The sequence below is a fragment of the Anabrus simplex genome, chromosome 1, assembly GCF_040414725.1.
Source record: "Anabrus simplex isolate iqAnaSimp1 chromosome 1, ASM4041472v1, whole genome shotgun sequence".
In the NCBI taxonomy this organism is placed as follows: Eukaryota; Metazoa; Arthropoda; class Insecta; order Orthoptera; family Tettigoniidae; genus Anabrus; species Anabrus simplex.
In genome coordinates, this window is record NC_090265.1 from 463276935 (window position 1) to 463294664 (window position 17730).

General features: G+C 39.2%; 1 protein-coding gene across 2 annotated transcripts in view; it reads right to left on the minus strand.

The window, feature by feature from the left end:
- Positions 1-17481, minus strand: part of LOC136856955 (ciliary microtubule inner protein 1) — a 625996-nt gene extending 608515 nt beyond the window's left edge. The window contains exon 1 of one of the 2 annotated variants that reach the window (XR_010858483.2): positions 17351-17463. The gene's annotated coding sequence lies outside the window, so the exon portion shown is untranslated. Of the gene's footprint in view, positions 1-17350 lie in introns of both variants that reach the window. The other variant, XR_011017524.1, reaches the window with a different exon arrangement.
- Positions 17482-17730: the final 249 nt, after the last annotated feature.

The following is a 17730-nucleotide window of genomic DNA, read 5'->3' on the forward strand; positions in this document are numbered from 1 at the left end:
CATCGCTGCAACTCACACATAACACTATCCTCCACCACAATAATACGCAGTTACTTACACATGGCAGATGCCACCCACCCTCATCGGAGGGTCTGCCTTACAAGGGCTGCACTCGCCTAGAAATAGCCACACGAAATTATTATTATTATATCTTCACTGGACAGTTCACGATGATTCATGTTTGGAGTGGTGACATGGCAGGTCAGTTGGAGCCTCACACTCGAGTTAAGCCGTGAATATCGTGATGGCAGTGATTATTGTTTTCAGTGATATTACGTAATATCAGACAAGAGTTGAGTTTATTTTTATTTAGCGACCTTTACCGCACGTGTTTAAATTGTAATGAGGAATAGGTTAAACTATTCGAACATGTTGTTTAATTTCGATTTCACGCTTTTTTGTAGGAAATAAACACAGTCATATTTCCAGTTTCGAGTTCGTTTTTGTAGCGAATTTCATTTCATGTATTAAGAGTTTCAACTAGGATCAGACTTAATTATCCGGACATTGTGTTAAAGTTCTGATTTCGCCTGGCAGTATGAATGATATGTAGATACCACAACGTTGGCTCAACGATAGATTCAGGATGCCGCGTGTATTATATAAATGAGTAGACATTGTAACGTTGACTCAACGACAGGATTAGGACGTCGTCTGTACGTAGGTAAGTCATAGATTAGGCATTTTTGCGACTCGACTTGAACGATGTTAGTGTTTGCAGTAGTGGATACGAGTGTGGAAAATATTAGCAGGTAGTATTCAGGCCATGTTTCGGCATACTTCTTACTAGACGGAAGGTACTCCCATAGTACCGTAGCATCAGTAGCGGCATGAATGTAAAGGTTGTCCCACATGGAAACCTGGTTAATGGAGACTGATCCCTACTATTTAGCCGCATGTGTTCAAGTTCATCGAACGTTTGCTTTTTTTTTCCTTTTTACTTTTAAGATTTATTTTTCGGTATATTATGATAGTGCCTTGTGCTGATACTTAGTTGATTTATGCAGGATTTACACTACGAATGCCGTGTCGATGCGTAAGCTGTTAATTTACTTTATTGCTATATTTCATTATTCACATTATTTATGTGAGACGTTGATCTACCGATCACTTGTAATTTGGTTTAATGGGTCAAGTGTAGGTAGACGGATTTGTAATTGTAATCGTTGTTATAGAGAATTGGAGAAAAAACTGGTGTTTGTTTTATATTGTGAACTTGTATTTTAACGAATTTAATGACGTAACTGTTTTCATAACCTGAAATTTGGTTTAGTAAGAACATTTTCAAGTGAGTCCTCACTTTTCTTTAACTTCAGTGTTTGGCAATTCTTCTAAATGCATTATGAAACAATGTTTTCCTGCATTTCGGGATTTTGTTCCTTCGGAACGATGTAACGTAAGATACCATCGAATCAAGTGTTGTTGGTTCTTTCTGAACATCTGTTTGGAGTGATGCATGTTTCATCATCGAGATTCCTCTGTAACTTAAGGGTGTCACGAGATGACAATACATGGTGGAATTTTATTTTTGATTGTGACAATTGCTGTTAACTTGTAATGAACACCATGCTTTCAAGTAATATTTCGCAACCTATCCAAAGCAACTGATAGTCGATTTGGTTCGATTAAGGATCCATTCGGGAGATGTTCCAATATCCCATAAGATAGTCGACTGGTGGATAACCTTAATTAAATGTAAATCTGGTATTCTACTTGTTGAAGGTCACATTTTTCACGGATCGTGTGGGCTAACTCTGTTATCGTTTGGATCAATGGTGCCCGACTTTCAGGTTTTCTATTCATTTTCTGGTTTTTGCTGCCCACGAATTTTTAATTACATTTCGTTCTTTGGAAGACAATAATAAACAATTTCAAAATATGTTTACCACTCACGTTATGCAATGTAACTGCGTTGAAACATGTTTTGAAAATTTTAACTGACTTTTCTCGCATATTTAATAAACGAATTATCGTGATTTACATTGAATAAGCATTTTTGTAAGCACATTTTTGCTCGTCATTGGGAGTAGGTATGCTCTCCTTGGAACCCTATCGTTTGGTCGATGAAGTGACAGAAAACAACTCGTAACGACCCCAAGATCCGAGAGTACGATATTGCTCTACCGAAGAAGCCGAGGCAGACGACCAACGATGGAACGGTAAGTTCAAGCGTTCAGTAAGTATACTTACAAATTTTAATACAGAAGTGGTCATATGAATTTTCTTTATAACTCTAATAGCTCTCGAGAAGAAAGCACACGTTCCAGAGCACCTACTATTCGAGCGATGTTCGGTAGGTTGTGGTAATTCAAGGATTGACACCAGAGTGTGTGTGCAGATTGGTGTAGCTTGAAAATAGTAAAATCCGCACCCGCTGGCAAACACTCCAGATAACAGAAGTCGATCTTACAACCGGCTGCCATGCCAAGAATCAGTAAAAGAAGTGACCTTTTTGTTCTTGAAACATCGGGCCACTTCTGACGTCCTGATTTCCCCCCCCCCCTCAAAACGTTAATATCAACCAATTAAGAAAATATACATATGATTGTCTTAGTTCAATAATGTTAGTGTGAGAATCACAGCAATGACGAACTGGAAGTACTGTTGAAGTAATATAAAATGGAGTCTTGCTCAAAAGGATACTTGAACGCAGTTCGATAAACGAGAATTTCGTGTTCAGAACCCTGTTAGTGGCTGTTCGGTCTTTTACATCCAACAGTCGGATGTGCCGGACTTTCAGTACACATGTGGGTTTCTATGAATGCCACTTCTTGCTGCAACTGTCACTAAAATCATGTTACCGGAGGAATCATTTTAGCTGTTTGAGTCTACCTATAAAATGTGTGAGACAAGGTGCAAGGTACGGTCATTCCAATAATGGGATTGGACTTCGATTACCACGAATTATAACTTATTCAGTTCAGGACTACACGTCAATGTATTGGCAAAGGAACCTCTTTGATACTTAGACATACCAATTATATTCGTACTGTATTCTTCTAGTGGCTTAATTCATACTACAGAAGATCGTTAGGGATCTCTGGTGACGAGTTTGAAGGCCGCTGGCGGTGCTATTATCAACGTGAGCACGTCGAAACCGGGAGTGATGATTCACGTTAGTACTGAGAACGTCTGTGTAGAGTTTCGCGACATTAGCGGCAACGATGCTGAAGCGGATTGACTCTTACTGAGAGGGCTACATAACGGCCCTTTCCGATGTTAAATATACCTATTCTGCAATCCTAGTAATATGAAGGAAACGTGATTTCTTGATATAAAAAATCGGGATCAGTTCTGTACTGAGTAAAAAATGGTAAAGGCCGACTGGGCTTAAGTGATGAGGAAAGTGAAGGCTCTTATCTAAGGTGGAAACCCTGCTCCCCCCCCCCCCCCCAAAGGACTACCGCACGTAAATTGGTGATGTCTGTTTCAACAGTTAACATCATAATCAACACGGACCTGCAATTAGAAAAGAGGAATAAGCGCCGAGTTCACAAGATGTTGACTCGTCATATTAAGGAACGACTCACAAACGCAAGAAATCTGTATGAGGGCTGTCTGGCAAGGGAAAAATAGAAAAATGTGATGATATTAGACGAAGCATATACCTTAGTAACTGTAACAGAGCCCGCTCGATTTACTACCGCCCTAGAGACAAAAAACATCAAAAAGTGGAATGCCAGGAAAATGTTTCGAAGGATTACTTGACCATCGCTGGATACTGCTACAATGGCAAGTTAATCATTCACCGTATCTCTAATAACGTGAAGGTGAACTCACATACCCCCAGCAAGAGGTTTTAACACCAATTTACAACACAGATATCCCAAAACTATATGGGAGTTTGAAAATTCAGGTATGCGTACATCAAGATAAAGCATCTATACACATCCCTGTTCGACCCGTCTGTTCTTAGAGAGAATGGAGATGGAAATTGGAATCTGTGCAATTACTTTTACCGACATTCCGGTGAAGGAACCCGATGGGTCACCCATGGACTTATGTGCATTTGGACTCCTAAAAAGGGCTTTTGGAAATAGACGCCCAAGCACTATCAATGGGGTATGGAAAGCCTGCCAGAAGGAGTAGGATAAGATAGACATGCTAGCTGTGCCCCACGTCATTACATCAATGTCTTACTTTACTGATGGCACATTCTTTACGATGTCATAGATCAGTGAGTTGTGACTGGTTAGTATTCTCTATACCTAACTTGACGTGTAGTTCATCCCGATTAGACAAGATGGCACCTCATGTAACGGAGGATTTCCAAAGCATTTCTTTCTTGCTTATTTTTGATTCCTGGGATCTCTGACATGGGGACAATGATGGCTTGGATAAAAAAGATGATGACATTAGTCTACGAGATTTTTTTCATCTAATATAAATAGTATTTCATAAAGATTCGAACTTTACCTTCTATGGCTCTCTCAGTTCAAAGTCAATGAATAAGATTACTTAGAATAAATGCAATAATTGCATACACTTTTACAAAAACAGCCATAGTCCAAAAATTTGATTTTTTAACGGAGACCACCACTCTGTACTTTGCAACATGCTGCACCGTTGTACATTCAAATACTTCACAAAAATGCCCATAGTTCCATTATAAATGCATGTTAAGATTTGCCCTGTTTTACAAAAACAACCATTGTCCTTTGACTTTGTCACAGAAAGTGCCAATGTCCAGAAAAACCTTGATGACATATCGTTATCAAGTAGGGAGTGACTTCAAAATAGCTGACATAGATAGTGATGATGTGTATACTGATTCTGCAAATTCAACAAATTGGAAACGTAAAAGGGTTAAATAGGAGAAAAAGGAAGATGTAATTAAAAAGAAGAAAGTATGTGGTGAAGTACACATAAATCACTAAGGCAAAAAGGTTGCTGCGCGAACAACTGGACGAGATTGCAGGTAAACATAACCGTACTTTACACATAATAACAATGATGTGCGTCATACAGCTAGCATTACATTTTATTTATTTATCTGTTTATTTGTAGGTGTTCGAGATTGCAATGCTTCGTTCAAGTCAAGGCCGAAGAAAGGGTCAATATTTTAGCTCTGTTCAACAAACTAGCAATTAAAGACGAACAAGATTCTCATCTGAGTGGTCTGATAACATTTCATGCAACATTCAGAAGGAGATTTCGAAAATCTGGTCACACGGATAGTGAAGGTTATGCAGAAATAGGTGAGAAAAAACAAACATTATGCAAGCTTCTGCTATAAAGTTTGAGCATCAAACAAAGAGATTCCTGTTTGTGCTACGGCGTTTGCCTCTATTTTTGGAATCACACGTGGACGGGTGCGAAGGATTCAACAGTCGCTGGTTAATACAGGATGTACATCCAAGGAAAAGAGAGGAAGGCATGATAACCGTTTTAGAAAGACTCCTCCAGCAGTTATTGACCTGATTATTAATCACATCTATTCTTTTAAAGTACGGCAATCTCATTATTCTAGGAGAAGAAATCCTAACAGAATATATCTTCCTGAAACTATGACTGTGATAGCAATGCAGAAACTCTTCTTGAAATCCCATAGACTGAATGTGTCATATCTCATTTACCTAAAAGTATTTAAAGGGAAATTCATTATTTCATTTGTCCTACGTGATACGTGTTCAACATGCGATTTACTGCAGCTGCAGATTGATTCGGCTAAAACTGAAGATGAGATTAACACGTAAAAAGTTGAAAAGCAAGTCCACCTATGTAAAGCTCATGAGTTTTTTGAACTGAGGAGAAAGAGCAAACTTTTGGCTCAGAGGTGTTTTATGTCCGCCAACTGTGGCACTATGTATTTGGGATTCATGACATGGGGATGAAGATGGTCAGCATGAATGTATATGATGAAATGACTGCCAAGAAAGGCCAGAATGATGTAACTTCAAAGCTACTTAAGCATTTCAATATATATGGTACCCGAACTGAAACATTGGTACTTACTAGCGATGGATGCTCAGGCCAGAACAAGAATCAAGTTATGATCCGATTCCTGTATGCTCTGGTTCCCTTCTTCAAGGTGTTCAAAACTATAAAATACATATTCCCCATTAGAGGCCATAGCTATCTCCGCAATGACCAAGATTTCAGTCTCACTGGGGCTAAAAAGAAGAAGCATACTGCAGAAATCCAAAGTGATTGGGACAAATTGATAAAATCTGCTAGAGTGAACCCTTCGCCGTTTAATTTAGTGAATATTAAACAAGATGATATTTTTGATATGGCATCTTCTCTGTCTCCATATTTTCGTAAGCGTTGTAAACCACCTAAGAAGCTTAGAAGTGTAAGAATGGTCAAAATATCTACAGAGACATCAGGTATTCTAGTGCGTTACACCTACAATGGGCTATAGGAACACATTGTAGGCAATGCTCAAAGCCACCTCAAAACACGGAACCTTGTACCCAACTACCATGGACCACTAGCACTGAAATCAGCGAATTTGCAGGACATACGAAGACTGGCTTCGTTGCTTACAAAACCTCAGAACAGAGAATATTATGAGTCTTGAAGCCGAAGTGAGCGTAGAAAATGTTGAAGTGTTATACGACATTGATCCTAATGATAATAGCAGTGGTGATGATCACTACAATAAATCAGTGGACTGCAGAGCATAATTTTAATGTTTGATTTTGAACAAAAACAACCAGTGTCCAGTGATTTAATTTCAATTTTATGTTTTTCACATTCAATACAATTTATAAATTTAATGTAAAGTGTACTGAGAAGGTAAATCAATGCCATAGTTTGATATAAAATTATGTATGCAAGGATTTAATAGAAAGAAGAGACTGGACACAGTTTTTTACTCTACTGAAAAATTCAATTTTTGGACAAAGGCTGTTTTTGTAAAAGTGATTTCTTGAATATCGAGGTATTTATCCTATTTATCCTTCCTTGGCTTGCCATAGTTATGATGGTTTGTTTACTGAGAGATCCCTCTTCTGTGCACTATTTATTTATTTGCTGCAGACTTATTTCAGTGTCCTTCCTTTATCTTCATGTTTGCTTATTATGTTATCGTTCCTACGTTGAGCGAAAGGTAGCACTGATCCGATCGTTTCGTGTGTGTGGTGATTTTATGATTTTTGATTGGAGACATTTTATTTTTCTTCGACTTCGAGGTCTGGCTTGAGCTGATGTTCTGCAATATGGTTTAACGCTGATGCTGTACGATTCATGCTCGCCTTGATGTGCGATATGAATGCGTGTCATGCGGCGTGTTATGGTGTCGACTGGGTGAGCCAGGCCTATCTGCGGCGACCCAGATATCTGGTCTGTGCTCTCAGATCAATCTCGCGAACCATCGATTGATTCTTGCCATGCGGTTACGATTCTTATCGTAACGTGTCTTTATACTATGTTGTTTATTCATTCTGCTTCGCATATTTGGTCTCTCCGTGTGTGTGTCGGTGTAATATGGTTATCAGACCTGTGTTATTTTTCAGTATCTTATGGATATTTGCTTTTATCATTTTTCTTATTTTATCTCGCTATTATTTCCAGCTTGCACAGCCGATTTAGATGCTTATTTCAGGATTTTACTCTCATTTTACTCGTTTCATTTGACTCATGCTTATTTGTTTCCGTAACTCTGGCAACTCCTTTTAACCTCCTTGTTTTCCATATTTGTTTTCTTTTCTGCCAGCATTGCTTCACTGGCGTTTTATATTTCTGGGGATACAGTCTCTGTGGAGATTGTCGGGAGCCATGTTTTTTTAAAAAGCCTTGACTTTATCTGGGGAGCCGTGATAATATTTTTTTCTTTTGCGAAAGCTGTTACTTTCACCTCTTGATGACATCTGGTCTCTAAGAGAAATACTTTGGATCACGTTTTAATTACCATTTTCTGGTAATGATTGAATATAATTGTATCAGTTTTCATGATACTTCTGTTGCGACAGTGTAAAATTTCATGAGATCCAGTTTGATGAGTCAAACGACTCGATTGCGATTGATATATTTTCACTAACTATGTATGTGAGTATTCGACTTCCTGTGTTTCCCCATTTTGGTTGTTTTATGCCCATATCTTAATCTTTTCCTGCTAATCTTATGTTAATAAACCTTATTCGTTTTAATTGACCTCTGCTCTACGTTATTGTCTCTCTGCTTCGGGGACATGCCTTTTACACTTTGTTTCTCTAGTCTAAGAGGCCCGGGTTCACCTCCTGGCAGTTTCTAGCCAGTTTCGACCAATCCAGAGTAAATAGGTAGATAGGTGGTGTATAGCTCTGCGAAAATGTCTTCTGCAATGGAAATTACGATGTCGGCCTATAGCTAGAAATTATGATTCTCCAATTCAGCGTGATCGTTGGTGGAGACATGGCTTTTCGTAACCTAATTACCTTTCAAGCATCGTCCCCAGAGATCCCGAACGACTTTCTGTAACACCTGTAGGTTTCCAGTGACGTTGGGTTAGGGAAGTGTTTGGACTGGAAAGCTAGCTACTGCGGCATTAATTAATGTGCATCTTGGTATTTTCCTGGTGAGAACATGCGTTATAAAGGAAAAACACCTCCAGGTCTACTGGCTGTGGGGTTCGAACACACCATCTCCTGAAGAGAAGCTTACAGTTTCACGACACGTACCGCGTATCTAACTACCTCGGTCACCAATATTATTATTTCATCTAACATTTCGTCTGTACATTTTCTTTAGTGACTCAGATTTCCTTAACCCTCTACTGCATGAATTATTTATCGTTTGGTGACGAAAATTTCATGTTTTAAACGTTAACTATCGTTCAGTGTCTTCATCACCATCGTAATGTGGTTTGTCATAATGGAGTATGTATACGAGTTTTCGCCATTTTACGCTAAGTTTTTAACATTCAAAGGCCGATCATTATTGCCTACTGACCATGAGTACGTATTGTAAGGCGTAAGTATACTTTTACCGCCGTAGATTGGTAATGTCTTTGAGGTTGAGCGAGAGGTACTACTGAAGCCTATGGTAACAGGGAGTGCTCACCTAAAATAAACAGTGGTTGGCACGCGTGGATGTTGACGGGCTGGAAGGAGTACCTTTGGTTACAGGATTGTTTTGTCGTCTGTTATGTAAATGAATCCTTAGTCCTATCTTTTCAAACAAGCAACTCAATGTTTAAAACATCTCACAGATATGAGCTACGAATTTTTAGGTTAAATAATATAATAAAGTATGAGAGTATATTCTTTATCTATTCATAAAAATCACAATCCTTTTCTTAATCATCATTATCCGGTCCATTAGATTAGCAGTTTGCTTTTTTGTACCACTACGAGCGCTAATCTGAGTCAATGCAGAATTTCACTTAATGCCTTATAACTACGTTCGGTGCGGATATTTTTCAAAAATCAAAAAATACCTGAGGATATTGAATCAATGAGCTCATTACAGTAAGAATTATGTAAATACGTTAATTTGGCTAGGATTTGAATCTAAAAGAATACGAATAAGGAAACAAGCGATTTTAGGCTAATTTTCTGGAACTGCATGGGCCGGAAGTGATTTTCTAAATTTGCTTTTTTAATTTGATAGAGCTATACAAGACTCACAATTTGAAACCTTTTCTGGCCCTTTAGCCCTTCAACATTCGCCACAATTGAGGAAAATGCTTAATATTACGTTTTTCGTATTATGCAGACTTTACCTGCTACGACATGTTTGTACATTAAAAAGTACAAAACATCACTGGCATATGTATTTGATTGACTGTACAGCTGAAGGTGTGCCGGAAAACTATCTTTGTCCACAATCCGTAATCACTTACATAGTTGAAAGGTAATATGTTGCCTCACTTTGCAATCAAGTGTTAACTCGAATATTAAGAAAGATTCCTCTTAGTATACCTAGAGCACCATCTTAACAGTTTGGAGAGGTCACTACAAGCGCGTTAATACCTTTCAGGGCAATAGAATAATGAGCATTATGTATAATACTCAGGTGATATTTTAATAAATCACCTGTAAGGTATTCTTTATTCTTTATTACTATTTTCTTCCAGATCTACGGTATTTTCTACCTTAGTGATCCTTAATGGAGAAAAAAATATTGCCCAATCTAGGCAGACACCTTCAACTTTTACTCTCCTAAATAAAATAATAATGAAATAATAATAATAATAATAATAAGCATAATAATAAAATAAGAATACTGGTATAAACAAAACAAATAATTAAATTACATGGCCCACCGGCGACTCCTATACGGAGACCCGATAGACCTGGCAATACATGACCTGGAAAATAACCTATACAAAGGTAAAATATAAGAATGGCAACTCAGCACATGGAGGTTAAATGACCCCACCTCCCTTCTGGCAGAACCCGCGAACCTCGCACATTCCGTAAGTACGGCCTTCCACACTCACTGACCATCTTATTAAACAATTAGTGTTCTCAATCATGGTATGTAGATCAAGCCTTTTGTGAAATATCTCGCAATAGCTAAAAATAAGATGGCGCCTGTTTTTTTTTCTTTTTCAATCATGCCAAAACTAAAGGACCAATTGAACTGAAATTTCATATGGTTGTATGTCGGATATTCGGTTCCAGCACAGGACTATTACTATTTTTTAATAATTAATCTTTTAAAAATGTCAGCCACTAAGGGGGATGCATTTACAGAACTTTTATGCGCTAAAATTTAATGGAGAAATGTTTAGTGGAAATGAAAATCCACCGCCTGTTTACAGTAATTTGACCGGGTTAGGAATGGAATGAATGAAGCCCCCCATCTAGTGGTGAGGATAGCAATTGTGCCAGCTGCCGAAGCCTGTCGCACTCCTATGGGCAATAATTAATGACTGACAGGTGAAATGATATTGGTGAGTAACGCCGGTAGGTTTCCAGTGACGTTGGATTATGAAAAAGATTGGGCTGGAAAGCTAGCTACTGCGACATTAATTAATGTACTGTACAATCTTTATGACATCTGGACTCTAAGAAAGAAATACTATGGATCACGTTTTAATTACCACTGTCTGGTAATGATTGAATAAAATTGTATCAGTTTTAATGATACCTCTCTTGCTGTGACTTCCACATCTCTCTGTCATGTACCATTCCTTTTCTAATATTGCCAAATAGTTGGTATCTCCTCCTTGCCCTTACTCGTTTCCCTTCTACCATCCCTTGCATTACTACCCGTGATATGAATCATGTTGTAGATTGTCTTACCGAATTTTTATTTCTTTTTCGAATTATGACGAGCATGCTTCTCTCTACTCTCACTCTATTCAGCACTCCATCGTTTGTTATTCTATCTTCGTAGCTCACTACTTCTATTCTTCTCCAAATCCACATCTCGAATGCCTCTATTTTTCTGTTTTTCCTTCTTCCGCGTTCATATTCCTCTACCGTACACAGGACAATATAGTAAATGTATGTACAGGCCTTCTGGTTAGGTTAAGATCGCCGTTTTTTACCCGATTGTGTCTTGTCATCTTTTGAACATTTAAATCCCCTCTCACTTTATATGGAAAATATTGTACACTTCTACTAGCACTACACTGCACCGAGACTGCCTGAGAAATGACACTGAATCTACAGAAATGAGGCAATTGTCAAGGGGTGGCGGGTTAGGTTAGTAACCTATTCGGAAACTCCGGCCTCTACGTGCCAACTACCCGTCGGACTAGTTCAACAAAGACCTTTCGTTATGGAACAAAAATATCTTTGGAATGTTTTGACTGTCGGACCCGTTCGGTACTACCCCCTACAGTATCTGTTTATGCTAGGAAACGTTTTCCTTACTTCATATCTGTGACCTCTAGATTACAAATTATGTATCTGAGGTCATCCAGCTTGAACTATCGAGACTCTACTAGTAAGAATGGAATTGGTTTTACGTAGCACTAACTACTTGTATGGTTTTCGGAGACACTAGGGTGCCGGAAGTTTGTTACGCAATAGGCCTAGTTCTTTTACTTGCCAGCAAATCTACTGTCACGGGTCTGACGTCCTTCAGCATCTTCAAATACCGCCAAAATGGGCCGGCATCGAACCCGTCAATGTGGACTCGACCAGCGTTTTACAGTCTCATATTTTGAAACGCAGAGAATTATAACTTACCATACAGATATTTAACATGTAACTATTCCTGTGAACAGTTGGAAGTGTAATTTTATTCAAAGTATGGCTTAACTCACAGTTTTAAAGTCTCGCGCGCTGACATGAATAACAGACAATTCGCCTCTACACTGGAATAACGACAAGACATATCGTCGCCGCAACACTTAAATTTGCACACGTCACATATACAGCGCGATGTTATGATTGATTAATTAATTAATTTAAAGGGAGAAGCATTTACATTTCTAACTACAAAACATGATATTTAAATTAGACAGACCTGTAATTGCGCCGTTTGGCGTGGCGACGATATGTCTTGTCGTTATTCCAGTGTAGAGGCGAATTGTCTGTTATTTAACGATTTTCTTCCCCGACCGGGAAGGATATCGTGAATACAATGTTTCAATATCTAATTTGTTTTCATTCACCATTTACCGCTTGGTAAAATATTCATCCCTCAAGCCTACTGGCTTTACAGATTCTACAAGTCTATTTCGCACTCTTTAAGTCCTCTTCTTAATGTTGCGCGACGTAGGTTCACCCGCTCGGACAATTGAATGATGACTGACACTCTTGGTTGAGGAGGGGGTATTTATGCCTTCTCTAGGGACGCTATGCTTGGCGTTATGTACTGTTGAGCAATCATTCCATTTGATGACCACTGGACTGATTTCTTCGAGACTCACCCCAGAGATTCCAGCTATTTTTCCAGTCACGATGGTGTTGTTCGCTGATTTTTCCTTTCTCTTTAACGGGCGTAATGTATTATTTACGTGCACGAGGGTTCCCGCGCATTTTGACTGTATGTCTTTGACTCGTGCACACTACTCTGCCAGTACGGATGACAACTTCTCCCCGAGCCTAGTTCAGTACATTTCCACACTGTGGACTTCAGCTTCTTCAAATATTTCCCAAAATCTTAATTACTTATTTCTATGTGCGAAGATAAGACCCGGAATGTCTTGGTTCTCGAGACTAGGAAATGGTCTTTTCAAAAGCCTTCAGAATGGAAAATGTCATTAATAAATGATAGAAACATTACTGGTGATAATTTTCAACCTTGTTTGAGACCCAGTTTTTAAAAATCTCTCCCACTACTATACGATCTTTCACACTGATAGAACATTTAAATTTCTCATACGTATTTTCAATTGCCCTTATCATCTTACTTGATAACCCGAGATGGCTCAACTTACAGATGTCAGCCCGTCTACCCACAGAGTCAAAAGTTTAGGACCAAGAAAGCTACGAGTAAAGAACATAAGATGAACCACCAAATATCGAACGATATCTTTTTTCGAAGCATGGCCATGTCCACGAAGAAATTCCACCAAACCTTACTGGCTGAAGCAAAGAGAAGAATTTTTAATATTGTAATGGAACTACAGGTGGAAAATGAAAATATGAAATATGTCGTGGTCCATCTCATTTCAGCATTTTGTGTATGCATCGTCACCTTCACCGGCTCCATCAAAGTGAAATCGCATCAATCAGGTCTAGACTGTGTATAAACTTACATCCCACTAAAGAACAAACCTAATTCAGTGAACACCACTTGAGTACTATCTTCCGTTGCGTTTTCATAATGTTTTCTGCCACATAATAAAATGCAGTTTTCTGTCCTCCAGCAAATCCTAGAAGTCAGACCCGGACACTTGAAGAAGCAGAGAAGAAGAGGATGAAGGCTTTTCAGTTTCGATGCTTCCGCTGGATGTTGAAAGCTTCCTGAGTGGAACACGTGTGCAATGAAGACATGCTACTGAGGATTGATGAGCAGAAAATATTCCTGTGAGATATGATACAGAGAAGGAATATCTGGGTTCGGCACCTATATACGACATGACAGGCTCATTAAGTCGATTCTTAAAGGTGCTGTCGAGGACAGAAACGAAAAAAAAAGACGAGCGGGATAAAGATCAAGTCATGAAGGACACTGGATGTTACACGTATACAGTCCTGAAAAGACCTTTTGAGGACCACGGAGTCCGTAGAGCTGCTGCCAATCAACAATATGATTGACTACAAAAGGAGAGAACCGAAACTCACTTGGAACACTTGTTCACTAACTACTTCATTAAAGTAAGAATCGCTATGCTGAGAGTGACAGCAGTGCGATCAGTATCATCATCGCAGTTATTCAGCTGGATGTTGTATTTAATGACATGGCACCGTTGATCGGTCTCAGTTCGTGTGGTAGTATCCTAGTTGGTGTACTAATATCCTGTGTCTCTTATAGGAGGGGACTCATAGTTAAAGAAGTTTCAACGTTATGCAATAGAGACAATTGAAATATTTTCTGTTAATATAGAAAATGTTCTCATGTGCCTCCGTGGCTCAGGCGGCAGCTTGGTTTCGTGGTTTAAATCCCGGTCACTCCACGTGAGATTTGTGCTGGACAACGTGGAGGAGGGACAGTATTTTCTCCGGGTGCTCTGGTTTTCCCTGTCATTTCTCATTCCAGTAACACTTCCCAGTATCATTTCATTTCATCTGTCAGTTATTAATCATTGCCCCAGGGGAGTGTGACAGGCTTCGGCAGCCGGCACAGTTCCTATACTCGCCGCTAGATGGGGGATTTATTCATTCCATTCCTGACACGGTCGAATAACTGGAAACAAGCTGTGGATTTTATTTTATAGCAACTGTTCTCGTACACAGAATAACACACTCTCTCTGACGCACAAGTCTTCCATATTGAACCTTACCTGGTTACCGGCATGCTTAGCTTTCACAGCTCAGAGACAGATTTTCGACAACTTTTTCAATTTAAAGAATTTAGTCATGGGTGACTTCATGTACGTCTTTCATGAGTAAGGTAATTTAGCTCACTATGTGTTACATCACTAAATAAATAGATAATATTTTTAGAGAAATTAGTGACTAATAATTTGAAATAATTTAGCAAAATATTACTGATAGAACATAAAAGTAAGGTTTCAAACATGATTCACAACTTTCAAGGAAATTACAAAGCAAAAATGTATCCTTATTTCTTGAGCCATAAGTCTATAATCTATCTCATACAAACATCTACCTTTATCGTGTCCTGTGCAAAGCTTTCCATATCGACATACCTACTGTAGCCCGTATCAGCTCGAAATCTGTTTATATTAATTATATCTTTTATATTCTCTTGTCTCCTTTACACCCACGCAACCCCGTCCAAAACGAAATTGAACAAGTCACAGTTTCTCAGCATACCTCTCCTTTCGGTAAAATATCCCCCCCCCCCCACTTCTCTTCAATGCAATTTCAGTAGCTCTTTGTAAATATAGTATCCCCTCACTTTCAGCATACTTCTGTAATTCCTCGCTTCTAAATCTTCTATTCCATTTATTTATCCCTCGGAGGTGATCCAAGTTCACCTTCAGGCAACACCACGTTCCATATATTGCTGCCTTCAGTTATGAGTTACGACATCCTTATGCATTAATCTATGTTAAGATGAGATTTATCTTCTTATCGCCGCAATTTGCTAACATGTTATCTTCTTGTTTCCTCCACTGCGGATTGTTTTACTGCCTGCTCTGGTGACGCTGCACTGGGAGATAAGAGGCTATGGAGGTGTAACTTTTCTCTTCAATATTTCCCAATCTTGCACAACTAGCGTTATGATGGTCTAGATATATCAGATACTATGCTACTTTTATCTAACATCTTAATGTCCGGCTTCATGGCTAAATGGTTATTAGCCTTTGGTCACAGGGGTCCCGGGTTCGGTTCCCGGCAGGGTCGGGAATTTTAACCATCATTGGTTAATTTCGCTGGGACGGGGGCTGGGTGTGTGTGTTGTCTTCATCATCATTTCATCCTCATCACGACGCGCAGGTCACCTACGGGTGTCAAATCAAAAGACCTCCATCTGGCGAGCCGAACTTGTCCTCGTACACTCCCGGCATTAAAAGCCAAACGCTATTTCATCTAACATCTTAATAATTATTTGTACCCGTAAGTTTAAATTAAAGAATTATAATTTAATTTATTAGACTTGTATAATTTTCGATATGGGAGAACCTCGGTAAGCCGAACTAATTGGGTTTGTGATCTGTTCGGATTCGGAAATGTTCGAAGTTTCCAGGGGAAATCATGTAACACTGTACATACAGTAGAGAAGATAGGTATTATTAAACAGAGAATTAAAAAAATACAGTAATGACCTAATTGTGATACGAACGTGTTTAGTAAGTACAGTACGGAATACAGTACAAAATCACATACAGTATTCTATTTATATAGCTTGACACTGTTCTCTATTTGATTCTATTCCGCTACATGCTAGCTTAAATAATCATTTTTAAGTACAGTACTATGATTCTCACTGTCCACGTTCAAGAATCAGGCTAGAGAAGAGGAGGGAATAATAATAATAATAATAATAATAATAATAATAATAATAATAATAATAATAATAATAATAATAATAATAGGGCCTTGGCCTACCAAGCAACCGCTACTCATCTCGGAGATCTGCAGATTACGAGGTGTCGTGTGGTCAGCACGACGAATCCTCTCGGCCGTTATTCTTGGCTTCATAGACCGGGGCCACTATCTCACCGTGAGATAGTTCCTCAGTTCTAATCACGTAGGCTGAGTGGACCTCGAACCATCCTCAGGTCCAGGTAAAAATCCCTGACCTTGCCGGGAATCGAACCCGGGTCCTCCGGGTAAGAGGCAGGCACGCTACCCCTGCACCACGGGGCCGGCAATAATAATAATAATACCATGATTAAAGCGCTCCTTTATTGCACGCGGGATTATAACGAAAATCCACAGCCTGTTTCTAGTTTCAATCGGATTAGGAATAAAATGAATGAAGCCCCATCTAGGGGCAAGAATAGGAACTGTGATGGCTAGCGAAGCCTGTCGCATTCCTCTGGGGCAATAATTAATGACTGACAGATGACATGATATTGGAGAGCGTTGCTGAAATGAAATATATGTCGGGGAAAACCGGAGTACCCGGTGAAAACCTGTCCCGCATCCGCTTTGTCTAGCACAAATCTCACATGGAGTGACCGGAATTTGAACCACGGAACCCAGAGGTGAGAGATGCCGGCGTGCTGCGGACTGAGCCACGGAGGCATTACGTGGGATGATGATGTTTCCCGTACATCACGGCTTCTGTTAGGATTTACGGGTTTACTTTAATTCCGAAGAATTCAAATATACGCGAATGTAATGTTAGAGGAAGGAAAACCGACGCTGGAATAATTTAATGAAACTGAATCTCGTACTTTTGCGACACAAAGGATTCTCGAGTTAGGTTAATTGAAGATTCCTACCTGATTCTACCGACCAAGAACCACTGTGAATTTCACGAGTAATTGGATCGTGATGCAGTCTGGCAAGTCCTTTTACCCGCACTCTGGAGCTTTGTTACTGGTGTGAATTTCACAATGACTGAAACAAGTCAAGTGAGAGAGGACGCTGCTGAGGTATCAAATGATAAGGAAAATAAAGTGAAATCTCTCATCAACAACTTATACATAAATAGTGTAATTCCCCGGCTTAGAGTCGCCAGAGTCGTAAACTTGTATTTAACTCTGTTACGACGCTGCACTGGGAGATAAGAAGCCATGGAGTGCAGTTTCCTTATCACAGCATGCTGATAAGGCACGTTCCGACCGATTAACATGCACTTCACATTCGTTATCTCGGCTAA